This window comes from Anolis carolinensis, chromosome 4 (assembly GCF_035594765.1).
Source record: "Anolis carolinensis isolate JA03-04 chromosome 4, rAnoCar3.1.pri, whole genome shotgun sequence".
NCBI classification, from domain to species: domain Eukaryota; kingdom Metazoa; phylum Chordata; class Lepidosauria; order Squamata; family Dactyloidae; genus Anolis; species Anolis carolinensis.
The window spans coordinates 71,260,621-71,288,556 of NC_085844.1; the positions used below are offsets into that span (position 1 = coordinate 71,260,621).

The 27,936-nt window shown below is 38.5% G+C and overlaps 1 protein-coding gene across 3 annotated transcripts in view; it reads right to left on the reverse strand.

Moving 5' to 3' along the window:
• Window positions 1–27,936, reverse strand: part of znf516 (zinc finger protein 516) — a 138,942-nt gene that overhangs the window by 82,506 nt on the left and 28,500 nt on the right. The window lies entirely within an intron of this gene.

Here is a 27,936-nt window from a genome sequence, read left to right on the forward strand (position 1 = left end):
AAAGAACGGGAGATTGATTAGAAGGAACAGGCTTATTACAAGCAGGAGTTGCAATAAAATGTTGCCATGTAACCTCACCCAGTAATAAAAATACTTCTGATTTGGTCTCAGGCATGAAGCCATACCCTCCTCTGGGTTGTAGACATTTTATTTTATTTAATTAATTGATTGATTGGTTTTTATCCCGCCTTTCCCCTCATATAGGGTCTTGAGGAAAGCTATCGCTACAGATGGCGTTGAACTTTAATTCTGGTTTTCTTTAGCCAGCTTGCCCAATGAGCAAGTATGAAAATAGTAGTCATACTGATATCTGGTGGTCTAAAAGTCATGTCCGAGGATCTGTTGCAAAAAGAGCCCTTACAAAAGTTGTAAAAGGGTCTTCAGGAACCCAAAGAATTTGTGTTCCTGTTATTCTTCTCCAGAGCCCCCAGTGGCACAGTGGGTTAAACAGCTAAGCTGCTGAACTTGCTCACCGTAAGGTTTGCAGTTCATATTAGGGGAGCGGATGAGCTCCCAATGTTAGCTCCAGCTTCTGCCAGCCTAGCCGTTCGAAAAGATGCAAATGTGAGTAAATCAATGGGTACCGTTTGGCAGGAAGGTAACAGCGCTCCATGCAGTCATACCATCCACATGATCTTGGAGGTGTCTATGGACAATGCTGGCTCTTCGGCTTAGAAATGGAGATGAACACCAACCCCCAGAGTTGGACATGAATAGTTTTAATGTGAGGGAAAAACCTTTATCTTTACCTATCCTTCTCCAATTCACAGTTTGCTCAATGGCTCCTAGAAGGCACTATTTGTAAGAACAGGAGAAGAGCCAAGCTAAATCAGTCAACACTTTACCATTAGTGGGACAAAGTATGATGTAAGCCATGACATATACAGGAGAGCATGCATGTTGAGCAAGATATGGATTTAGTATCTTCCTGCTTCCTTCATGTAATCTAACCAAAAATATAAATCTTAATGTCCTCTTTCTATGGTACTAAAGATAGTTTAAAGTTATGGCACACAGGGTTTAAAAAAAAAAAGAAGCCCTAGTAGCTCCTTGTTAAAAATAACATCCACTCTCCCCAAAAAAAAATTCTGAAGATTTTTTTAATGAATACCCAGCTTTTGAACCCAGGGAAACTAAAGAAGTGGTTTGCAGTTCTGTGGTGAAGGTTCCCAAGGCAGTGTCATAAAAATATCCAGGTGTGTTTATGTAGATACTGATCACATATCCGTCTTATTTGTATCACATATATCTTACCTTATACGTCCTTCTTCAGCCAAATAAGCACTTACATTGACTTACATTGACTTACATTGACAAGGAAACTACACTTACATTGGCTTGGACCAGAAAAGAGATCCAATAGTCTTATACCATTACACTATGCTATTTAATACCAGTATTATTAATTCCAACCAATGGGATCTTCTGTTTCCCAAGACTCCAGCTGTACCCACAAACTTTCTCCTTAGCTGGAAATTCATGTACCTTTTGCTCTTTTTTGTTCTTATGAAAAAGAAGCAGAAAAAATACAAAGGAACTTGCATAAGGCAAGGCGTTTCCCTAGCTGTTGAAATGCAAGCATTATTTTGGTGTGATCTAATTTTCAGTCACATAATGGTACAACATGTTCTGCTTCTTTTAGATACAATATGCTTTAAAACATTGCAGCTATTTCTAAATCCACTGCATTGCTAAAGGGGACAGTCAACCAAATTTTCAGATTTTCCTGGCTCTCCATCTCACTACCTTCAACTTTGATAACTTCCAAGTATTCACTCATCTACCTGGTAGTCCTCCAGAAATTTCAGATTCCATAACTCCCCTATTTCTTTTCCATAGTGGCTAATGGGAACAGTAATTTGAAACATCTGGAAAGTACCAAATAATTTGGAGAAGACTGTACTTTAATTTTTCTCTTTAGTGAACTACAGGCTTACAAACATCCAACTTACAAATGACTCATAGTTAAGAATGGGAGTGAAACAACAGAAAGTGAAAGAAATCTACCTCTCAGAAGGGAAATTCACTCCTGAAAGAGTTATCCTGGAGAAAAGGTGTTTCCACTGAAGTTTAATCACCAATCCTCGTTTCCGCAAGCCAATTTTCTTCAAAATCGAATCATCATAAGAACAGAAAGGGAGATGAAATCTTCTGAACAAGTGCACAGTCAGCAAAACTAACACCACAGGGATCTTTAACCCTTCCCTATGGTATCCAAAGCCTCTATCTATCTATCTATCTATCTATCTATCTATCTATCTATCTATAGCAGTGGTTCCCAACCTGTGGGCCGCAAGACCTAAAACAAGGTCCGTGAGAAATGCAGGGAAAATTGCCACCAGGGGGTGAGCCCTGGTGGCGGAAGTAAATATAAAATCTTAAGCCCAACCAAAAAAAATGGTGTCTTCATTTTTAGGCCTGTTGCTGGGGTTATTTTGGGTGCTGAGTCAGAAAACTGCATTGGATAGACCACATTGGCTCTAGATTATTAAATATGGTTTCTGTGGGTGAGCAGATGGTGACTACTGGATGGCCTATGTTCTATAACAGGAACTAGAGCTGATGTGGTCCATCTAATGCAATTTTCTGAATCACCACCCCAAATAACCAAACCAGATCTAAAGTTGACCAAAAACTGATTTGTAACCCTTTTGGTATTAATATTGGAGAGTGGTCCCTGGTCAAGTGGTCCCCGGTCAAAGTAGTTCCTGTTCAAAAAAAGGTTGGGAATCACTGATCTTGATCTACATCTATCTGAAGATGTACCTGTTCTGCCTTGCATACAAAATCAACTTAAGAACAAATTTACAGAACATATCTTGTTCATGACTTGGGGAATAATTGTATTTTAGCTATTGCTTTAGGCTAGTGGTTTTCAACCTGGGGTCCCCAGATGTTTTTGGCCTTCAACTCCCAGTAATCCTAACAGCTGGTAAACTGGCTGGGATTTCTAGGAGTTGTGGGCCAAAACATTTGGGGACTCCAAGCTGAGAACTACTGCTTTAGGCTGTAGTGATGCTTGATAATGCCCATTCTGCATAGCATCAAAAAACTGATGTCTGAAAAATAGGATTAATACTATATTACTTAAATTGTTAAAATACAAGCTGCAGAAAAGTTCCACGGAAATCTTGACTGATTTTTCAGCTATCACTTATAATTATATTCTTATATTTAAGCTGACTTGTCGTCATCAAAGTTAATATTCAAAAAGGTGGAAAATGGATCACATCTAGGTTGCAAGAAGTGCTCCTTGCTGCATTTTGAGCAAAGCTTCAGAAGGTCCTTTTTGCTGTACTAAAATCCTCAGAATTCCCCCAAACAACATGGACAGAAGTAGCCCTCATCTCCTATTGGAAAAGGTGACTCTTCAGTCTGATTTATGAAAATAGAAATATGCTGCAAAATTCCAACATAGCATATATACCATGGTAACAGAAAATAGTATATTCTGAGCAAACCAGACACACCCAACACAGACCTCTCAGAATTGAGAGACTAAATTGTTTTCTAGGCTTCTTGATATCCTTTTTCTCCTTCTACTTTTCCCTCCTCCTCTTCTTCCTCCACTGTACAAATTAATACTTTTAATGTGTAATTTCAGTGTTTCACCTCCAGCACTTTTGCCAACTAAAGTAGAGCTGAACAGTTTATTTACTGGGCCCTTCCGACTCCTGGAACATTCCTTGTTTAAACCTCATAAAATTGGACATACACATGCTTTAGTCATTTTTCATCTTGAAGTTCGCCTTTCAGAAGGGCTTGTGTACAAATACCAAACAATTCTGGCTTTACAACTAAAAGCAACATTCCCCTAATTCTTAGTGCTCTCCCTGCATAGCCGTGGACCACACAATCAGATGTGAAGGACTTACATATAGGAGGTATCTGATTAACTATTATTATTTGTTGCTGTTATTAACATTATTTATATCCCACCTTTTCCCCATGAATGGGACTCAAGGCGGTTTACAAATCAAAGCAATTACAATACAATTACAACATACACAATATTAAGACTGAATTAGACTATTAACCATAATAAAGTAATTTAAAACATACACTTTTAAAAGACAATGAAAATACATTTTTTTTTTAAAAAAAATACATCACATTCTTATATTCTCTTACTTAAAAGTCATTAGTTCTAAAACTCTGTCTGAATAATAAAAAGTCTTAGCTGGAAGATGAGAGGAAGCAAAGAGAGAGGCAATTTTAGCCTCCTAAATACACAAAAGTAGGCATGGGCAAACTTCGATCCAGCAGGTGTTTTGGACTTCAACTCCCACAATTCCTGTCAGCTGTTAAGAATTGTGGGAATTGAAGTCCAAAGCACCTGCAGGACTGAAGTTTGCCCATGACTGCACTAAAGGCACTGGATCCCATCTTATCTTAGATGTTTAGTAGGAATCAGCCCTGGTTAGCACTTGGATGGAGAATGGTTGAGGGATACTCCAGACCAGGGGTCCCCAAACTAAGGCCCGGGGGCCGGATGCGGCCCATCGAAGCTATTTATCCGGCCCCCACGGCACAAGGGCAGAAGGGGGTTGGACTAAATGAACCAAGGGGTCTCTTCTTCTCTTGCAACCCTTATTATTATTATTATTATTATTATTATTATTATTATTATTATATTGTATGACACAGCAAACAATATAGATATGCTGGATTTCGTATCACAAAATCACATTATTGTTATTATTATTATTATTATTATTATTATTATTATTATTATTATTAACATTGGGACTGGGTGGCCATCTGTCAGGGGTGCTTTGCTTGTGCTTTTGGTGCACAAAGGCAGAAGGGGGTTGGACTCAATGGCCCAAAGGGTCTCTTCCAACCCTCTCTTTTATTATTATTATTATTATTATTGTTGTTGTTATTATTATTAATTATTATTATTATTATTATTAATAATAATAATAATAATAATAATTGCTTGGTGGCCAACTATAGTCCGGCCCTCCAATGGTCCGAAGGATCATGAACCGGCCCCCTGTTTAAAAAGTTTGGGGACCCCTGCTCCAGACGAAGCAAGTGGCAAAACTATCTGTGAGTATTCCTTGCCTAAGGAAACCCTCTGAAATTAATGGGACCGCCATGCGTGGACAGGCAACTTGAAGGCACGCAAAGAGGGAAAGAGTTCAAAATTCTAGGGTTGCCCCACTAAAAAGGCTCTCTTTCGTGCTTCCACCAACCACACCTGTGTTCAATACTAAAACTCAACTAATTTCCATACTGGGAAATATGTAATCAATATCCCTACCATCAGGATGGGTACATGAAAGTTAAACAACTCCTGCTATACTTAAGTCCGTTATAACCTGGTCCATATCTACACTGAAACTTGCCCTGCTTACTTTTTAGTTTGATTCCCGTTCAGATTTATCTTCCCTACCTGTTGTATTTATTTGATGTATGTCCTATTTGTAATAGACACTCCCTAAATCCGTTTTGATTATCGCCCAGATGTTATCCTATATTGGATCTTTAATGCCTGGATTATTGTTTAACATTTTAACTATGTCGATTTCAACTATGACTTGTTTAAATTGTTTTTAAATTATGTTGTCTGATGTCTAAATTGTTATTTTATGTTTTTATATGATTACTAGCTGTGCCCGGCCACGCGTTGCTGTGGCTTAGTCTGGTGGTGTTGGTCAGACTACATTAGGTTGTATTGATGCTGTGACCTCCACCCTTCTTTATACTCACATTAGTAGTAGTATTTGAAGTCTGTTACCTTCTTCAATTTTTGTGTTGATTGATAATTGCTTGAGATCCCTGTTGTCTTTGGTTTGTTGTTAATTGTAATGTCTGATTCTGCTGAGTGCGGTTTATATTTTTATTGTGGTACAATAGTCTTTTTGTTTTGTTTTGCCTGTGTAGGTGTTTATTATTATTGTTGTTGTAGTGATTATGAAGGTTGGATAAGTTAGATGCTACTGTATTGTTTTTTGGAGGCCCAGTTTAGCACTGACTGGCCTCTCAGCCTCAGTGCCTGGCTGTTTCTTGCCTGTGATGGTGTTGATTCTTATTGTTGTTGTTGTTGTCATTGTTATTATTGTAATTGTTTTTTTGGAGGCCAAGTGTGAATGTAGGGATTGGGGAGGTGGATGAGTTGTGTTGTCAAATGTTGTATTTGTTATAGTCACAATGCGTTGTTGTGAGTTTTGTGGGTCTGGATTGTGGTTTTGTGGTGTGGTTGTGTTGTTACAACTGAGAGGCAAGGCTTTTGTGTTGTGTTGCGAAGTTTTGTATTTCTGGGTCGTTTAGTTGTGTGCCAAGTTTCGTATTTCTGGGACGTTTAGTTGTGTTGTTATAGTCACGATGCATTGTTGTGAGTTTTATGGGTCCGGATTGTGGTTTTGTGGTGTGGTTGTGTTGTTACAACCTGGAGGGAAGGCTTTTGCGTTGTGTTGCCAAGTTTCGTATTTCTGGGGCGTTTAGTTGTGTTGTTATAGTCACGATGCGTTGTTGTGAGTTTTGTGGGTCCTGTGTGGTTTTGTGGTGTGGTTGTGTTGTTACAACTGGGAGGCAAGGCTTTTGCATTGTGTTGCCAAGTTTTGTATTTCTGGGGCGTTTAGTTGTGTTGTTATCGCATGATGCGTTGTTGTGAGTGTTGTGGGTCTGGATTGTGGTTTTGTGGTGTGGTTGTGTTGTTGTAACCTGGAGGCAAGCCTTTTGCATTGTGTTGCCAAATTTCGTATTTCTGGGATGTTTAGTTTTGTTGTTATAGTCACTGCGCCCGCAACTTTATCCTTTTATATATATAGATATTGAGCTTGTTCCCTGTGTGAGCCGCCCCGAGTTCCCTGCTGGGGAGATGGAGGCGGCATACAAAAATATTATTATTATTATTATTATTATTATTATTATTATTATTATTATTATTATTATTATTATTAAATGTCGGTATCATCCTCACTGCTTGTACCACAACACAACCAAAGCCTCCACAAACCTGAGTGTGCAGGCAACTTAATAGCCAAAAGAAACAAAAATAAATAAATCGTTTTCAGATTTTAAAGATCATATTACTCCTAGGAAGGTTATTACCAATATGTCATTTTATAACTTTGTAATGAATAACATAGCTAACTTTATCCACTGTTGTCCTTTCTGGGTTATTCTTACAACAATCCTGTTAGGTTAGAAACCAGCAATTGGCCCAAGATCATACCATGAGTATTATGGCTCAGTGGTGATGTGATCCTGGAGCTCCAAGATGGCTTTCCAATAATGTAACCACAAGATTACACTGACAGTTCACACACAAGTGTTAACATATCTTATTCAATGTCACACAAGCCCACTACTGAAAACATTACATTTGAGCAGGCTTAGCCCTTTGTTCAAACCAACATATCAAGAAGGATTCATCCTTCAAAAGATGTCATATAATTATACAAGGGCAGCAATGAATTACTGCAATAGGGCAGCCCTGCTGTTATCTTTGAACAAGAATAAGCTACACTAATAGCATGATAATATTAAGCAAAATGATGGCCAATAACATTAAAACACAGCACAGCTTCATTCATTCTAACAACAGATTATGTGAAATTACCTTTTCGTCTCTGGATGAATAATTATCCTCCAAAACTGAACATCTACACAAATCTTCCAAGGAATGCAGTACAATAGACGTCTATCCTTAGCAACACATAACTGTGATTAGTTTCGTGACTATTCCTTAGGGTTTAAAGGACAACATGTGCTCTATAAATTTGAGGAAACAGTCATTGCTACTCATGCTTCTGTTACACTAAAAAGATGTTACAAGTATGTACAAAGCAAATTATATAACACTCTACATGCCTTCAAAGTTGACATAGTGATATCTTAAATGCACCCTTTTATTGTCATGTTTACCAAATGCACAACTACTAGACAGGAGTCCCATGATCAATCTTACAAGTCTCTCAAATCTCGGAGTCTTTAACAGCCATACCTAGGTCTGAGCAGCTCATTAAGGCAATGAACAATGTTCATATTGAACTGTTGCTAAGCTGTCATGTGCACTACCTTGCGCTATGGCAACTCACACTGCAAGTGCGTCTTTCTATATTCAGTCACTTGCTAACTATGCAAGGTACAATGCCTTTCTGCAAAACAAAAGTCCTTCGCGCATTCCTAATACCAACTCTCTTATTTTGTGCACGTACTGACTTCAGATAAAAAGAGATCAGTTTCTGTATTATGTTCATATTTTTGTACTATGCATTTGCTATAGGCAAAGTTTCATTGCAATAAGCGAAGGAATTCCTAGGAAAACTATGGCACACCCAAAAACACCAGGCAAGGGATTAATTGTCTGTTCTCCCACATTCCGTAGAACAGCTAATGCTGAGTCAACAACATGCGGAACAATAGGTATGGTAAAATCCAACATTACACGCAGCAAGACACAGATAGACTGCAATAAATCTCATTGATTACAATGGCAGTGAATGCTAGGTTGACTTGCATAGGATTATACAGTTAGTGACAAAGTTCCAACATTATATATTCTAAATAATACTGGTGATATCCTATTTGTAACAAATATTAGCATTTACCATGTCAAAATATACTAAAATTAGCCGTATTTTAAAACTTAATACACTTGATTAGATTGCTTCTGGTTTATACAGATATTACAAGATACAGAGAAGCATTTGGTTTGCTTAAAATTACAGATAAATTGTAAACGTAAGATTTGAATTCAATGTTTCTTGTTCCATCTTTAGTGAAATGGAACCATGTTCTACAGATGGTTAAGAAAGCTGAATTGGACAGGAACAAGACATTTTGTGCCACAGTGTTTTAATTAGGAACTGAAAATCTAAGGGCCCTTCCACACTGTCCCAATATCCCAGGATCTGATGATCCCAGATTATCTGTTTATCCCAGGTTATCTGACAGGGGAAGTCATATATTGCAGTTTAAAGAAAATAATCTGGGATCAGATCCTGAGATAAAGGGCAGTGTGGAAGGGCCCTAAGAAGAAATGGGGTGGAATGTATAGGGAGGAGAGAAAGAGAAACCTCAATGGATAGCAGGTAAAACTCTTCAAGCAGTTTAAGACAGATGAGAAGTAAAAAGAACCGGCTGCAGTTGTCTGGATGCCCTAACTTGGGGAAAAATTCAACTCCTGCTATGGAAGTCAGATTTTTCCCTTGGTAATTGACATCATATCAGCCAAATGTGGCATATGGCCACCATAAGACTGATCATGACCTTGGGTCTTGAAGACCTGAGCAGGACTGTTGAGGATAGGGTGCTTTAGAGATCTCTCATTCAAGGGATCCCCATTAAGTAAAAGTTGATTTCATGCCAGTTAAAAACAAACAATTCCACTTGTAATCATATGCAGAAAATTTCAGGGGACAATATAGAGACTTTGAGCAGACCCACTGAAATCTATCCGACAAGTTAGATAGACTACTTGATTGTATTGTCTGTACTCCAAGCATGACTAAATCTGGATTCCACCCACAGTCTAGGGAGAGCATGTAATACTTTTCTGAATCCTTTCACATTTCCTAAGCCTTATTTAGAATTCCAAAGAATTCCTAGGATTTACACTGAACACCTAGGTTGATCATGTAATACCATTTTCATTTTAACTTCTCTGCTAAATTACCTACCATGATTTGTTCTCAATGAATCACATCCTGCATTTTAAAAGCCTTTTTATTATAATGTGCACACAAACACAAAAGCACAACATCAGCACTTACCAGATTTTATGCAGATATTTGCAGTGAGGAGGAATAGCTCCATTTCCCCTCCCAAAGGCTGCCTTCTTAGATATTTTCTCATTGTTTTACAGGTTTGCATCCCTCTTTCCCGAGTCCTTTATACAAAGTGGGGGAAATGCACTGCATTTGGAAATGTTCAAATTATTATGGCTGCTATTGTGCTCAGCTGGCAAAATGCCGGGGGGGGGGGGGGCACGATAGATAGCCCCAAGTGCTTTGCAAAATAAGAATGAAGAAAAACAACACCTGAACAATGAACTGTATGCATAGCACAATGAAATCTTTCCAGAGAGATTGCCCAACTTGATGAAGCGTGCGCTCTCTCTCACACACACACACACACATATAATATTAGAGGTGCCTTTTTCATTAATTCTATTTTTAAAGCAACTACAAAGTTTTATTCTCCTTTGCAAAACATAGTTGTAAAATGGAATTAACAGCAAATATGCTCCACAACCAAATACAAGACTCTCGGTACTTTGCCCGTATATCACTATCAAGAAAGCACTAATTTTCTGTTTCTACTTATGCCAAGGAAAACAAAACACAACTCAAGGTCAGAAAGACACTGTTGTGTTTAACTTTTACCGGAATTCCATTGCAGGGCCTTTTGTTTGAAAAGCATTTTAATACACAAAGCTCCTCCAAAAGCAATTAACTCATCTTGAAAGAGTACAAATGGAGAGGTACATTTTAATGCCTTGTTGAAAATACATACTCCATAATAATCTCATAGCTCTTGTGACCAGGACTCTTGTGACCAGGACTGCAGTTCCATCCACCACTGTGGTTAATAACTGGAGGGCATTACGATAGCTGTGTCAGTAGCTCTTCACTGACCTCTGCTGGCAAAGGGAACCACTATTATGATGACAGAGAGACCCCCCCCCCCCCCCAATGCCTGGAAAAGTAGAAAACTGGAAAGGAGGCCGTTCTGGGGCAAACCAAGCTAGATTTGGATCTGATAAAGTTAAAGCCATTCTCTCTGACTAAACCAATCTGAGCCAACTTCTGCTCCAATTCTGGAGCTGGTGCAGATATTTTCCATACACATGTACACCTACATAAAGGTCAATAAAAAGAAAATGGTAAAAAAAAACCACATAGGATTCTTCCTAACAAAAACGTTCGGTGAAATCCTCCTCCACCACTACCACCTTCCACCTCATTGATGCTGTCCAATTCAGGTCAAATTCAGGATTGCTCTGTGTACATTAACAAGTGTTGAATCTTACACAGCCAAAACTACATCCCATATGTAGGAGAGAGATATCAACAAGCCCGAGGCTTTTTGGAAGTACAAGAATACACCTTTAGAAATCTTAAAAGCAATGTATCTCCAGCAGTCAACTATAAAGTGGATGTACTCAATGAACAGAGTCACCAGGGGGCAAAAAGAAATGAAAACTAGAGGAACAGGAATGGAATGGAGTATCCTGGAACAAAGTAGGAGCACTGCAGCCTGCATCATCATTGTCAAAATCACCATCAACACCACTAACATAATTTATATCCCACCTTCCTTACAAGGTGGCTGAGAAAAATGGAGACAGTCCCACTTTTTATAGAAACTGCTCTTCAATCATGCACACAAGTTCTTTTTTCCTCATTTTCAGCATATGATTTATGGTTAGAAAAGTATCATCACTTGGACCCATGCTGGCCCTGTCAATGCTTGTAACTAGTTGCCTATGAGATCACAGTAAACACATTGATTCAAAAGCTGCCTTCCTGGGACAAAAAGTTTGGGTGAAGTAGTTTCGTCCTCTATGCTGCTAATATGAATTGCACAGTAAAACAAGACATAGTGGAAAGAGCCCATTGCAAGTGGGTTGTGCTCCCCATGTTGCCCAATACGTTCATGATTCAAGCAGTTAGCACCTATGAATTAGATTGGAAAATGGTGTGTTCACTGCCAAAAGTCTCCCAACAAAAACAGAACACCATTTGTTAGGTGGTGTCAAAACTAAAAATGTCTTTCCTCGAAGGTTTTATAACATGGAGACAAACCAGAGGCAGAAAAGTGACATGGAAAACATGTTTCTTCTAGCAACAAACCCCCAAAAGAATATGTTGATGCTAATTATTCTAAAAGAAGAAGAAAGCAATCATGAAGGGAAGGCACCATTGTTGCACAAGCATAATTAAGTATGACACACATACGCAAATGTTTTAAGCAATCACTCCTGGTACTAACATTCTCTGCACTAAAAATAAAGACCAAAACTCATAGTCTGATAAGCCGTATGAATATCTGAAATGAACATAGCAATTTTGCCTCTTATGTTCAAGGGATTAGTATTTTGTTTCACCCTTTTGAGAACAAGAAATTCCAATTCCACAGGGCCTCTGCATTCACAGCAATTAAATATACAACAAAAGAGGAGGTGGGAGGAAGAAAGAACTGCCTTAACTAAGATACAGCTGTGCCTGGCTTTGCAATCTCTCTAAATACTCTCCTCAGGAATGTGTCCTCCAAAGAGATCCTAACTGCTTCTATATATCCATGAACTTTAAGAAATATGTTTGATTTAGGGAAGAGAAAAAGATTATTACAGAACGTTATTTATCCTTTTTAAAAACATAGTAAAAATACCCAATGACATTTTCTACTATTTTATTTATTTATTTATTTATTACCGTATTTCTAGCCCGCCATTCTCACCCAATAAGGGGACTCAGGGCGGCTTACAATATAAAATGCATAAAAACAATTACAATAACATTACAATTCAATTTAAAACTATATGAGCATCCACAAGGATATGTGCACAGGTAACTATTGGCCAAGTTGCCTACATCAAGATGCACATTTTATTTTGCTTAGGTTTTATTTTCAGCAGTTTTACACTATATGTATATATCCTAGCTGTTAACCTCAATCTCTGTCCAAAATTGCTTCTGGATACATAAAAGAATAACATTTTCCCAAGAACTTGTTGCATTTTCCTTACAACTATTATTTCAAGCATCATTAATGGAATGTATATATTAAAAATCCTATTGCATAGCTGGAGGGGGGCACTAGTGATTGCCAAAACGATGAGGCAGATCTAACATATCCAAACCTAGCACCCTTGTTCTGATCAAGAGGATGATTTTGCTAAGCTCTAAACACCAGAGAACTTTTTATACTTTTTAAAGTTAACTATAGAACTATGATTCCGCCATAGCTGCCATGCCAGCATGGTATGAACTGCTTAAGGACTGGTTATTTATTTAGAATTCTCAGAGAACTCTAGTGCCGCACTACAACCCTCAAGTTGTTGCAATCGCAGTTAAAGTGAGTGTCGTAATGTTGTAGTTGTGTGGCATGAAAGGGCTCCAGAAGATCTGCAGTTTAAGACACACACAGAGAGAGAAAAGACTTGAAGGCCCACAAAAAACAACAGTACGCATACATCACCACTTTGAGTCCCACCCATGGAAGAAAAGTGGGATAGAAAGGAATTAATAATAATACACGATTCTTGTTGTTTCTGTTGTTGTGTGTTATGTTTCTGACATATGTTGATCCCAAGGTGTCTTCTAGGTAAGATTTGTGTCTTTGCCTTCTTATGAGACTGCAAGATTATAGACTTGCCCAAGCCCACTCACTAGGTTTTTTGGCCAAGAGGAGATTCAAGCTCTGGTTTTCAGAGTTGGAGTCCAATGCTCAAACTATAGCCAGATACTGACAGTGATAGCAATGGATGGAAGATATAAACAATGCAATCTGATATGTCTTGCCTGTGCCAATCTGGGGAAATGTGGCAGTACTGACGGCAACATATCTAACGCTAAATTCTACCCATACCACAGGTGCAACTTTCTATCTCTCCCCCACCCCTAGTGTAACCATCAACACCTCAGCAGAGTTCCCAGATGTCCCATATTGGGGATCCTAAAGTCTTGTCTTGTATGCCCCAAATCCTGTATTTAAGAGTGGGAATTAAATGAGTACATGTCAGGCTGCTCCCTACCTAAAAACTTAATGTGCAGGAAGCAACTGCACCTTACTTGCCAAATGCCAGGTTCTATGTGCTGGGATTATGACTTATGTGTCATTGCTCCTCCAGCTTTCTGTCCTGCTTGACAGCAGAATAAACCCCTCATCTTGTGAAAGCTGAACAGACATTGTGAGATATGAATGGAGTTTGGGGTTCTTATTGTGGAAGCCATGAGAACTTATGGGATTTGTGTAGTTTTAAACAGACCTGTATCCTATATTGATTTTCAGAAAACCTGAAAAATCTACCAACAGTCTAAGCCAAAGTGAGCAAAGTGAAACACTAGGATTAAATGTTGTCTTCCATGGCTAATATTGTGATTCTCTCCTTCTTTGGGTCCCTCCTTTTCTGGCCATAAAAGGGGATGGACTACCTGCCATAAAAGTCCTCAGGAGAGATGGTTCATTGTGAAAGGAGGAGCTGGGCAAGCCTGGTTGGTGCCAATCAATGGCCGATCAACGAATGTTTGGGAAAGGAGGACTATGGGAAAGAAAGCAAACAAAACTGAGGCTTGACTCTGACAGCAGGCAGGTGGAGAAAGATGGCATAAAGATACGAAAAAGCTGTAATTGTGGTTGGACTGTTAGCCAAGGGAAAAGAACGGAATAGGGTTATGTGGAGCCATGAATGATTAAATAGTTCAGGTAATGTCTGGTCCAAATGTGCATTTAAAAAAAACCTTATGGTTTTTGGCTTTTGGGGTGTTTTTTTGTTTTTTGTTTGTTTGTTTGTTTGCTGTTCCTGTTTAGTTTTGGTCATGCCACTGAAAGACATATCCATTTGTCAACATAGGGATCACCTTAAAGCCCAAACACCCAATCTAAGGAAGGATCTCGAGGGGAAAAGGTGAAAGGCCAAGGGTTTAGAATTGCCAGACCAGCCTAGAAAAATGATTTGTTCCATTAATCTTTGTGGAAGGTGCAGTACATTTTTAAAAATCAGTCCTTCAAAAGCAAAAATAGACTTTTTGGAGTCTGCAATGATAAGTCATTACAGTGGTCTAGACTAGAATCTAACTCTGAAAACATTTCTACATTTTCACAGTTTGGCAAAAAAAAACCATCTGAAACAATGCAGAGATAATTTTCTGTAACCTCAAGTAATAATGATTTCTCAGTCTGCTCTATATATAATCATTCCAATCTAATGAATGTATACATATCTGCATGTAGAGACAGGGAGAATGTCATTGTCGCAATAGGATGGCACAACATGATGTGGGTTGGGCTGTTAATCTCTAATCATCTTAAATACAGTTGAAACTAAAAGTCGCCTTTTAGACTGAACTTTGGAATCATCAAGATTTAATAAGCTTCTAAGTAGTCCCAAGACTGGCTTTGATAGGTAAACATAATTAGTTACAATTATTCCAAGCCCAACTCCACTAGCATTTAAATTAGATGCGAGACTCCTTTGCTTCAACTAATTTGGTTCTGAATTGGGATAATAAAATATATTCATCAAGTATACTTTGAGAATGCAGAATAAATGGGGATAAATTGCTCTGAAGTATATTACACCAAAATATAGTCTACACTAGCTCACGTGTTTTACATGTTATGTATTACCCATTTGTATTTATTTAATTTAAATTCCATCTTCTTTATAAGAACATAAAGTGGCTAACAATTCACAGAAAAACTGTACTATCAAAATACAAATATTTTAAATCACATATTACAACAACGTAAAACAAAACATTACAATGTCTCCTGATATATACAATAAAAGCCACACAGGTACTAGTTAAAGACTGATCAAACATTTTGTGCCGTCGCGCCTGGGGCTGTACTCTTAGTGAAAGAGGCATGGACGTGACATCTTTCCCCAGGGGATTGCTTCTTGCCCTCCTTTAGGGAAACTGGAACTCCCAAGGACCAAAACACTGTAGATAACTCAAAAACTGGGTTTATTGTTCACAAAGGGGGTAAAAGAAAATATACGTTACAGTCTTTGATTGTTTAAATCCGTGGAGCCTTCTAGATCCCTCTTTCTCTGGCTGTGAATGCCGGAGCAAACTCAGCCTCAGTCCAATGACCTATATCTGAAGACAAGAGTTTCCCTCTGTTGCCAAAGGACTGATGTGAAGGCGCTTGAGACTCCTCAACGTTGTTCAGGTTGGCCCTGAACATGAAGTGTGAGTCCCAAGGGTAAGAACCTCAGAATTGGTGCTGAGAGGTAACTTTTGAAGGGCTTTTAGTGCCAAGTCTCTCTCTCACGTCCATCCGATAGAGAGCTTGCTGGTGGAATGAAAAGGAGGAAACACAGTCCTACTCCAGGAAGAGGTGGAGCCAAACAGTTTTGCTGAGTGAGCAATATAACAGGTACAAACAACATTGATTGACAGATATAAATAACCAATCCAACTACATTTACAGGGTAAGGGCATGATACAACAATTCAAATCTTGCAACTTATAGTTCCAACATATAGATGGCGCCACTCGCGCCGTCACACGTTTTATTCCCTTCAAGTTTGGAGAAATCGATGTTTTTCTATAACGCTTGAAAGATAAAGAGTTAAGATCAGCAACTAACATAAAGTAAGAGCTCCATACTTGTGATGGCATTACCAAGAAAGCTTTGCAACATGTGAAAACATTTTTGGGCCAAAACCAGCAGAGCCTTAGTGTACATTATTTTACACTTAAAGTTTGATGTTTACAATAGCTCTAAGTTAATACGAAGAATGAAGAACCAGTGTCACTAGACGACAGTTGTCAGGTGTCACTGGATTCCAGTTTTTCATCATCCCATATGATATGGCAAATGGTATATGATGCCAACAGTTGTGGTCCAACAACATCTGCAAAGTGACTGATTCCTCACTTCTGTTTCAAAGCCTTGTCTTGATTATCATCTGCTCCACATTATTTATTTTATTTATTTACAGCATTTATATTCCGCCCTTCTCACCCCGAAGGGGACTCAGGGCGGATCACATTGCACACATAAAGGCAAACATTCAATGCCATGACACAGAACAGAGACAGAGACAAGACGCAGGCACCGGGCTGGCCTCAAACTCATGACCTCTTGGTCAGAGTGATTTGTTGATTTGTTGCAGCTGGCTTGCTTTCCAGCCTGCGCCACAGCCTGGTCCATTAACTGTAGCTGCAGAAGCCATTGGAAGCCAAACAATGGCAAACATTAGCATACCATACAGTGATCAAGGTCCCGTGATTCTCAAGCTGCTATTCATTCATTCATTCATTCATTTATATCTATCATTTCTATTATGGAAGAGCAACAGATTATTAATTAATAATACCACCACAATAATTCTGGTGTCAAGATCCAAGCACTTAACAAAACCTACAGCAGTGCTATAGAAGAATGTTTAGAGAAATCAGCCTGTGTTTCCGTTTCCCCAGATTTCAACTTCATAATTCAGAAGAAGTTTGAATTATTCAGGTAATGTTGGGTGCAAATGTTTCATATAACCAAATTATCAAGTTGTAAAATACGACCCAGCGGAAGTGGATCTGAGCACAAAATCACTCTTAGGTCAGGAAGAAAATATAGCCAGGGAACAACAGAGATTTTGCCAAATTTGGGGGAGTTCTTATATGGCACAAACAATATGTCTTTGGAAAGGAGCAGAATGGCATACAAATCATGTATCCCTCCAGATGGCATTGGACTGCAAATCCCAGCACTCCTCACCACTGGAGCTGTTGGATCTGTAAGTCCAACAACATATGGATGGCCACATCCCTAATGCAGACAAAGAAAATATGGCAGATGACTCACATTGAAATATATTTTATTAATTAATTAATGGCTGCTTTTAATTGCTCTTGAACAATGAGCTTATATAGCTGCTCAAAAATATAATTATGATTATAACTAATTTGGGTGGCTTAGAACTGTAACTACTTTAAAATTAACTCTTCTGCTTTGATTCTTCTTACACTTTAGTGGGCATGCAAGGATAAATCAGACTTTTAATAGATTCTGCATTTATTCATTTATAATGTCTAGGCTGCTGTTTAATATAAAACTCCTAGGGTGCATCTAGTAAATAATAGAGGTACAATACAATCATCATAGTAAAAAAGAAAAACAAAACAAAAAGCTTCAGTGATAAAACTAACAGAATATATCAGAAAACAAGAATAATATCTAAAACCTGCAAAATGTCTGGCCAAATTTCTAAAATCTTCACCCAGGACCAAAAGAACAGGTTTGACACCAGGATAGTTTCCTAGAGAAGATAGTCCACAGAGAAAAGTACCAAACATACCAAATATGAAAGACCTTCTATCTCTCACACTGCTTCACCTGACTAAGAAGTAGAGGAGAAGCAGCAGTAGGTATTTTGAGCATACTGAACTCTAGACAACCTCAGTGGTTTCGTGCAGATGTTTAAAATGGACAAGAGAAAAGATGGAAACTATGTGGTCTTAAAAGTATAAATGGCACAAAATCAAGAGGTTTGGTTCCAGGACTACTCCCCTCCCCCTCGTGAATACCAGAATTCATGTATTCTCAAATCCTATTATATATAGTGGTGTCCCTTATATAAAACAGTAAATCAAAGTTTTCTTTTTGGGGGGAAACTTGAGTGGCGTAATATTTTCCAGCTATGGATCGCTGGATTCAAAATCAATTGACATTAAGGGACAACTGTATCGATGCATTATGACAAGTACTCACTTTACCCCCAATGAACCTCATTCTCCTGCCATTAAATTCCAGAATAAAGTCAGAACTAAATCTTGTTTGGACTTTTTTCATGCATTTTTACTTTCTGTAACATTTGCCAAGAATTTTTTTTTTTAATAAACGCAATTCAGATAGAGCGGTGAGAGTTTGTAAGAAGAAACAAAGACACTGTTTCTTCTGCCTACAGTTTATTTGCGTTTGTATCTTCCAATGTGTGTGCTTCTACACATATTTTAATAGTGGATGACCACGCAGACTTGACATGCCTAAGCTCTTTGACTTCAATGGGTTTGGAGTACTCATGAATCTTTATAGCAGTGGTTCCCAACCTTTGGGCCTCCAGATGTTTTGGACTTCAACTCCCAGAAATCCCAGCCAGCTTACCAGCTGTTAGGAACTGTGAGAGCTGAAGTCCAAAACACCTGGAGGTCCAAAGGTTGGGAACCACTGCTTTATAGAATACGTTTGCCAGGCCCACACATTTCTCACTTGATATCAAACTGGTATGAATTTCATCATGAAATGTGCATCCAGAATGATTTAAATCCGTGAATGCTTTGCTTTTGGCTTGAAGCACATTTAAGACTAGTTTTTATCAGTAAGATAAAGGAGCCGTGGTGGCGCAATGGGTTAAACCCTGGTGAACTCCTGACCGAAAGGTTAGGTTGCTGACAAGGTTGCCAGTTTGAATCTGCAAGACGGGGTGAGCTTCCATCTGTCAGCTCTAGCTTGCAGGAACATGAGCCTCCCAGTAACACATCCGGGCATCCCCTGGGCAATGTCTCTGTAGACGGCCAATTCTCTCATACCAGAAGCGACTTGCAAGCCATTTCTGACACAATTTTAAAAAATCAGTAAGATACATCAATGCAATTTTTAAGCAGTTAACTTTTATGACTATAGCAATATACTGTTTTCTACAATATGTCAGTTTGGAAACTATAAACTTTGTGAATTAAATGTGATTTCATTGTAAGTAGAAATATATGCAGAATTTCAGGAAGTTCTTCCCAATTTTAAAATCTGTATAATAGTTTCATTTGCTTTAAAACATGTTGCTACAGGAGAAAACAAATTGTCTTCCACATGGGGATTTTCTGCATTACAATGCCACTGTAGTTGACCCCAAGCTATTGCCAGACTCTGAAAAAATGCTCTTCTATCATTTCTACAGAGTTAAGTGATCTTAGGCGATCCATGTTGCAATGATACCCCAGTTTGATTGTTGCTACATATATGATCTAGAATCAATACACGTAATCTTCAACCACTGGAAACACTATGATTACATGCCTAGAGAGTATGTGTTTTCTCTGGAACATGCCACTTTGAACAGCATACTTATATATAGTAATTCTATCCAATGTGTAGCTTTTGAAATGGGAATAGAGCTATGTGGGAATAGAGCTTATTACTTACTATACAAATATGTCAACTGTTCCCAAATTACCAGTATTGACAGCAAAATATCAAGATGTTTCAGGTGCCAATATGTAAAATGTTCTGCATTGGTTCAAAATAAAGTGTGAGATTATCTCCCAAAGGCTAGAGAGAAGATAAATCTGTGTTTTAAAAAAGAACTTCCCAGTTACTGAAACTATAGAACCACTGGTTTTAGAGCAAATGCCAATCAAAAACCATATACTATATATCCCCATGTCTATATAGTCAAGAACTGGGCTTTTAAAACTTTTCCACTCAGGATGTCTTTTGATCTGAGAAATGTTTATGTGACCCCAGGAATATAGGTATATAAAATGGGTATAAAACTCAAGCATTTACTGATAACAAATCAACATTTGCAAGACTTGCTAAACAGGCTGTTTTTCCTTTTTTATGAAGTACAGCTGAAGCATCTTCTGCAGAGTCCACTGTAAACACTAGACAACAGATTCATGTAATTGTCTAAAACAGTCAATAGATGATGTTCAGAAAAATTGTGGGACCCCAACAGTCAGGACTCACAGTTTAAGAGGCAATGTTCTAGAGCAGTGGTTCTCAACCTGTGGTTCCCCATGGTTTTGGTCTACAACTCGCAGAAATCCCAGCCAGTTGACCAGCTGTTAGGATTTCTGGGAGTTGAAAGCCAAAACATCTGGGGACCCAGAGGTTGAGAACCACTGGTCTAGAGGTCACATCTTGGGTCACATCCAAATCTTCCTATAGACAGAAAGCTAATGCAACAGAGAGAAAGATAAGTCAGCCCTTTACCTTTCCGTGACATTCCATGATCAAGAGAAATCTGATGTTACTAGTGGAGGCAGAATATTTTTTAAAGTTATTCCTCTATTTGTATCAGTTCCAGGAAAAAAATGTTATTACACAGTCTTTCTCAAAGTGTAAATAAAATATCCACTATCTGAGCCAGAGAGATAGCTAACCAGTAGTTAAATATACTTTATGTCTGTTCGTTCTTGGAAAATTTACAACAAAAAACAAGAAAAATCTAGAATTAAATAGATACATGTAATGTAAAAACAATGACTTCTTTCCAGGTTCCAGAGTAGAGAAGGAATACTGAGACCCACAGGTAGAGAACCACTGATCTAGGGGTACATCCGTACTGTAGAAATTATGCCATTTGAAACAATTTGTTAGATTGTCTTGCCTTGGCTTAATGCTATGAAATCATGGGAGTTATAGTTATACAGTATTTTTCCTTCTGTGCCAATTTGTTCTGGTGCCTCAACAAACTAGAACTCCAATGATACCACAGCATTGTGCCATGGCTGTTAAAAGGTTATCAAACTGCATTAATTCTACTAATAAGCGCATCCTAGGAGAATCGTCTAACAAGGTTTGCCATAGTCCATGGCTTTTATATCAGCATTCTATTATAAAATATGCATTTATGAGCACGATCAAATAGACACGTTCTGCTGATCGAACTGTTTTTGCCAGCAAAATCAGAAAGCGTTTTCTCTTTACTTGCTGCTTCTAGTACACTGTCAAAATGTGATCTACAGGGCTAGGAAACCTTTACACAGCAGTTTTTTAGAGCCCCCCCCCCCCCCCAAAATGGTTACTAAGGAGAAGGAAGTCCCACTGCACTAGTAGGTGTCTAGTGACATGAAACTGGATTTAGGTAACAGAGTGTAATACTATGTATAAACTTTCAGAAGGAAGTTTCATTGTCATCAAAGGAACTAACTTCCTTCTATGTGTACAATTGCAGCAGCAGAAAAAATCCTTTTTTAAAAAAACAGGCAGTTGTAAGTTACTCATTTTGTTAACGTCTTATAAATATTTAAAGGAAACTTTGACATGCTTCCTAGGTCATCTGACAATAGTTATTTGGTGTACAATGTGGGAACTCATTCCACAGTGTAAATGAAAAGGAAGGTAATGGTGGGCAGAAGAGGATTGTTTATTCCTTCCAAACTTGTCTTCATTTTGTAAGAAATCTTGAAAATGGCGGCCTCCGGTAAAATCAAATTATTTTGGAATAAAGTAGGGTTTCTCTGCTTTTTTTTCAATTTAATTAAACACCTGGTAAGAGCAGGATCTAAAGGTAAAATCCGGGTCTTACCAGGTGTGAACCCTGTGTGGATTAAGCAATCCCCGGGCCCAATCCACACAGAATTCTCAGTTTTTCAGGCTCCAGGAGCCTAAAAAACTAAGAGGGCACCCACTCACTATTCCCAAACCTCTAATGTACCCATAAAAATTAAATAAAACTTACCTGGTCGCCATTAAGTTCCTCCTCGCCCTCCTGGCATGGGGAAATGACATGCCAGGAGACCGGGGGGGGGGGGGGTGAGAGGCAATTTTCCTCCTCGCCCCCCTCCCTCCTGGGGTGTCATTTCCTCATGCCAGGAGGGTGTGAGGAGGAACTTAATGGCAGCCACGTAAAATTTATTTAATTTTTACAGGGAAATTTAATTTTTACAGGGGGACTGCATGCCATCCTGATTGCTAGGTTGGCAGAAGCTGGAGCTAACAGCGGGCGTTCACTCCGCTCCCCGCGTTTGAACCTGGGACCTTTCGGTCTGCAAGTTCAGCAGCTCAGCGCTTTAACACACTGAGCCACCAGAGGAGCTGGTAATCCTAGGATGGGAATTGTACAGACCTCTAAATGTAGCCCTCAAAATCCTCACCACTGGCTAGGCTAGCTAGATGCTACAGCTCACCAACAATGGAAAGGTTGTATAAATCCCAACCTAGCCATTGACTTATGTTTCTCAAGCTTGAAACATTTAGGGCAGCGGTTCCCAAATTTTTTTGGTCATGGAAGTCTTCAGAAGACACCCCTAACTCTGTCCCAGATTTTCGCGCAGAACCCTAACTCTGTCCCGAAGCATTGTGAATTCACAAAGTTCTTCCTTCTTTCATATATTCCTATTGCCTGGGTGTTTTGTATAATGTAGGTTTGGAAATCAAGACTGAAATTTTATTTTTAAAGCAGACGTACCTTGAATTTCAGGAAAATCGTCATACTCTGGCATGGACTTTGTAAAAAGTGTTTGTTTTTTTTTTGCAGAACCCCTAAAATGCTTTTGCTGAATCCTAGGGTTCTGTGGAACACGGATTGGGAAACACTGGTTTAGAGTGTTATGTAACTTAGGTGTGGGAATATGTTCTATTACAATGTTCGACAACACATTGTTCTATTATCGTCAGATCATTGGTCCAACTAGTTCAATGTCTGCAATGATTGTCTGCAATGATTGACACAGCTCCCTGGAGTCTTTCCTTGTATAACCTTTAGTAGAGATGCCATGGATTGAACTTGGGGCATTCTGCAAGCAAAGCATGTGCTGTCACACTGAACTATGGCCATTTCCCGAATTTCTCCTTTAGCTCTTGAGGCTTACATTCCTGCCAAACAACTCCTTCTCAATCAGCCCTTAGCATGAAAGCCTTACAGTTAAGTTCCCCAAGGTCATCTTAGGCCATCCTTCCTTCAATGTAGAAATAAAAAGTCACTAAGCAGAATGGGGATTTTTGAAGAGGTCCCCCTGAAAAAAGCAACATGAGAACTATTCAAGGAATGCTGTGAATAACAGTTGCTATACAAAGGTGCAGAAAAACAAATTAGACACATTTCTGGGTAGTATGCATATCTTGTAAATTAAGTGAGGTCCATGTGGCCCTAATACTTTAAGGTAAAACACCAGCACCCCACTTTGGATAAAACACTGGTACAGCTGGTGTTGATAAGACATTGAGCCTTTGCAGTTTCTAACCCTGAGTTCATATTTTGACTATACTTGAGCTGGAAGAATATTATAGAATTGTGCTGATTCTATAATTTTTATCTCTTATCATAATTCAAATAATGCATAAGTATATATTTATATTTGCTATTCCTGATCATTTCTACATATTTAAGGCTGATGCTAATCAACCTGATGTTGAATAACATTCTTAATCAGATGTTTTTTTATCCCTACCATGAATCTATTCATTCCAAGACAGTCATGTTATATTTTCTTTATGGAGATAATATCTACCAAGGAGTTTTGTTGGCTGTTGCTAAATATTGTTATTTATTTATTTTCAGATCTACAAAAACATTTTCTGAGTCTTACAAATTCTGGCACCAGTAATTTCCAATCAAAGCTGTATTCTGGACCAGTCACTGGAACCTTGTGAGCTTTTTTATAGTATGAATTTCTCTAAATATACACGATTAGATGAATTATTCTATTATGCCACTGGCCGGGAGATCTAGAGGAGCACCAATTTAAATATTTTCTGACTACAGTTGCTAACATTAACAGCACTATTTTCTTAACCTGGCATGAAAACATTTCCCTAACATCCCTGTTAATGACAATATAAATTATGCATTACACATCATGACATTAACTCACAGCATTAAAATTCATCTAGAAAGAAGACTCAGTCTGAATCCAGCCTCCCTCTATGTAGGTTTTTCAAGGTATCTGCAAATACACATGCCTCCTTTTCTCATAAATATATTAGCATAGTCATTAATTAAGATGTCAGCAAGGGACTGATGTTAATCAACCTTGGGTAGAGCTACTGTATGTACAGTTTTTCAAGGGGCAGGCGCAAGAAGGTAAGAAACATGCAGCAGAATTCAAAGAGACACTTAAAAATGGTACTCGCTGGGGCTTGCAGAATAATACACAACTCTAAACAATGATAGCATCTAAATTGCATATGCAAATCTAATTATCATCTCCAGCTCACTATAACAAAAATTACTTATAAAGTCACAATTCATGATAAAATCACGACATCAGTACTTTTAAGAAGAATTCTAGTGTATTTTCAGGTATAAGCACAAGAGAAGTTTTGTTACAACATGCCTACACATCTTTTGTAGTCTAAGCCCACATGTAGTCCATTGTTGAAGATAAGGCTGATTTCTATGATTTCATTTCTATGGCAGAAGAGGAAATCAGATGGATTGTCTAAGAATTTCATGGTCAGAATCACTGGGTTGCTATGAGTTGTATGGCCATGTTCCGGAAGCATTCTCTCCTGACATTTCACCCACATCTACGGCAGGCATCCTCAGTAGTTGTGAGATATATTAGAAACTAAGCAAGGGAGGTTTATATATTTGTGGGAGAAAGAACTCTTCCCTATTGGAGACAAGTGTGAATGTTGCAATTAATCACATTGATTAGCATTGAAAAGCCTTGTAGCTTCGATGCCTGGCTGCTTCCTGCCTGGGAGAATCCTTTGTTGGGAGGTGTTAGCTAGCCCTGATTGTTTCATGTCTGGAATTCTCCTGTTTTCAGAGTGTAGTTCTATATTTACTTTCCTAATTTCAGAGTTTTTTAATACTGGTAGCCAGATTTTGTTCATTTTCATGGTTTCCTCCTTTCTGTTGAAATTGCGCACGTGCTTGTTGATTTCAATGGCTTCTCTGTATAGTTTGACATAGTGGTTGCTAAAAAGTCAGCCATAGCAAAGCACTTGATGAACCAACCTGGACACTGCATATTAGATGAGAACACAGAAATGCTGGACCAGTCTAACAACCACTATGTCAGACTACATAGAGAAACCACTGAAATGCATAAGCATGTGGACAATTTCCATAGAGAAGCCATTGAAACCCACAAACATGTGGATAATTTGAACAGAAAGGAGGAAATCATGAAAATGAACAAAATCAGGCTACCAGTATTAAAAAAACTCTAAAATTAGAACAGTAAATAAATAACTACACTCTGAAAATTAAAAGATGGTGGGGTGACTTTCACCACCATGTTTTGAGTTTTCAAAAGGTCTTTGCCTGCCCACTGCTGGAAGCTGAATAACCAGAATATGCATTTGATCACATTCAAGAACCATTATTACACTGGCCAGAATTCAACTAGGGCACACATTAGAAGGAAAATACTTGTGCAGGTAAAGCCCCCAATGGCGCAGCTGATTAAACCACTGAGCTGCTGAACTTGCTGACCGAAAGGTCCCAGGTTCAAATCCAGGGAGCAGAGTAAGCTCCTGCTATTAGCCCCAGCTTCTGCCAACCTAGCAGTTTGAAAACATGCAAATGTGAATAGATCAATAGGTATAGCTTCTGCGGGAAGGTAACGGCGCTTCATGCAGTCATGCTGGCCACGTGACCTTGGAAGTGTCTACGGATAACGCCGGCTCTTCAGCTTAGAAATGGAGATGAGCATCAACCCCCAGAGTTGGACATGACTGGACTTAATGTCAGGGGAAAACTTTTACCTTTACCTACTTGTGCAGTTACTTGTGCAACTATAGGCTTCAGTGTAACTTCATGTTCTTCATGTGATATGAGTACTAGTACTACAAAGCAGCATCACCCCATAGTATGGTTGGAGGGAGGGGGGCTAAATGAAGACATTGCCTATCTAAATAAGAATTTTGCCCCCAATACAAATTTTTATAAGTAAAATTTATAACATTAAGATGCATTTAAAACATCTGTTGAACATTTAGAATGAAAGCTTAGGTATCCAAAGAAATGAGATAGAACAAGATCCCAAGGGACTGTAAATATAGAAAACATGGGAATTCTCCTGAAAAGATTTTTCAATGTAAAAACACTGAAGGAAAATTTCAAGGGGGGCTTCTTCTTTGGAAGGGGCAATGTCCTCATCTCTTTCCCCTCCCTCTGTTACACTGCTGGGTATTATTCTTCAGCTCTACATATTAAACTGGAACCTGAAAATGAATCAGCACAGTCCCCTCTTCTCTGTAACATCTGGGGCACTTCTTTCTTAACATTTATGAAGAAATAAATAGTGCTTTTGCTCAGTGACTGGATAAGCAATCATCAATGTTTCCTGTGCTTGTTCTTGTCTTGCAATTCCGGCTTGTCTGGGTTTTTCACCAAGGAGCCTGGGTTTAGACAAAATGCAAAACTGGTCATTTCTGGCTGCTTATCCAATTGCACAGGGATGAGGAATGAAAAGAATGAGCTGCACTAGCATCTTGCTCGCTCATAGAGTAGGCCAGGATAAGCCTAGAATCCTGACTTATCCTTTTAAGTGAGTGTAGCCTATATAAAGCAGCACTCCAGTATATATCATGATGTGGTCAGTTTTTTGCAAAACCATGCGCAAGTCACTCCCATCATGGTTCTGCCATTTCAGGTACTGTTATTTCAACACCACTTCACAATAAAAATCTGAAGTACAGTCCACAAGCATTTCACGACATTATTCTGGTACAAGTAACTTCATACTATGATGTAGTCAAGGTTGTTATCTGGTGCGCTTCTTTTTGAATCCTACTGCATTTTAAAGCCAATTACCAGAAGAGGAAAAGCTCTTGATGAGTAAGCCAATGATCTTCTGTTCCAGAAAAGGTGTAAAATACTATTACAACATGGCCCTCTTCATAATATATAAACAATGATCTAAATGATGTTTGCAGAAATATAATGATGGGGCCTTTTCAGTTGCCAAAGTCATATTTTGGAGGAAAAAAAACCTCCCCTGAGAGCTTATTCTTGGCCCCTTTTGGTCTCATTTGCTTTTATTGGCCAGTCAGTCATTTTACGTATTATAACTGGCTGATTTTAAATTCCAATGCATGTAACTATGGATGGCACTGCTTTCCTGCTCCCCCTTTTTTCCTTTATGTTATTTCTCTCTTCATTATATGATCAATATGCTTTTTAATGCCTCTAATTTGCATTTTACTGGGTTTTCTTTCTTAATAGTTTCTTCAAGGAATATATTTGGAGCTGCTGTTCTCCTGCTTTGCAAACAGGCCCAATTTCAGCCAATAAATGAGTGATCATTTAGTGCTCTCATATGTGCCATGTTCTCCCAGTGATTCATGAGACCAAAGTTGCCACATATATTCCAGTATTTAAAGCTTGGAAATATGTTACTTCACACACACATTTTGGTAAAAGTATAAAATGGGGCTTACTCATTCATGCAGAATCATGATAGCGATGCAACTTTCAATCATCGCACACTTTATTAGACTTCGAGAAATTACTACAGTAGTCTCCCTTATCCAACATAAACAAGCCGGCAGAACGTTGGATAAGCGAATATGTTGGATAATAAGGAGGGATTAAGGAAAAGTCTATTAAACATCAAATTAGTTTATGATTTT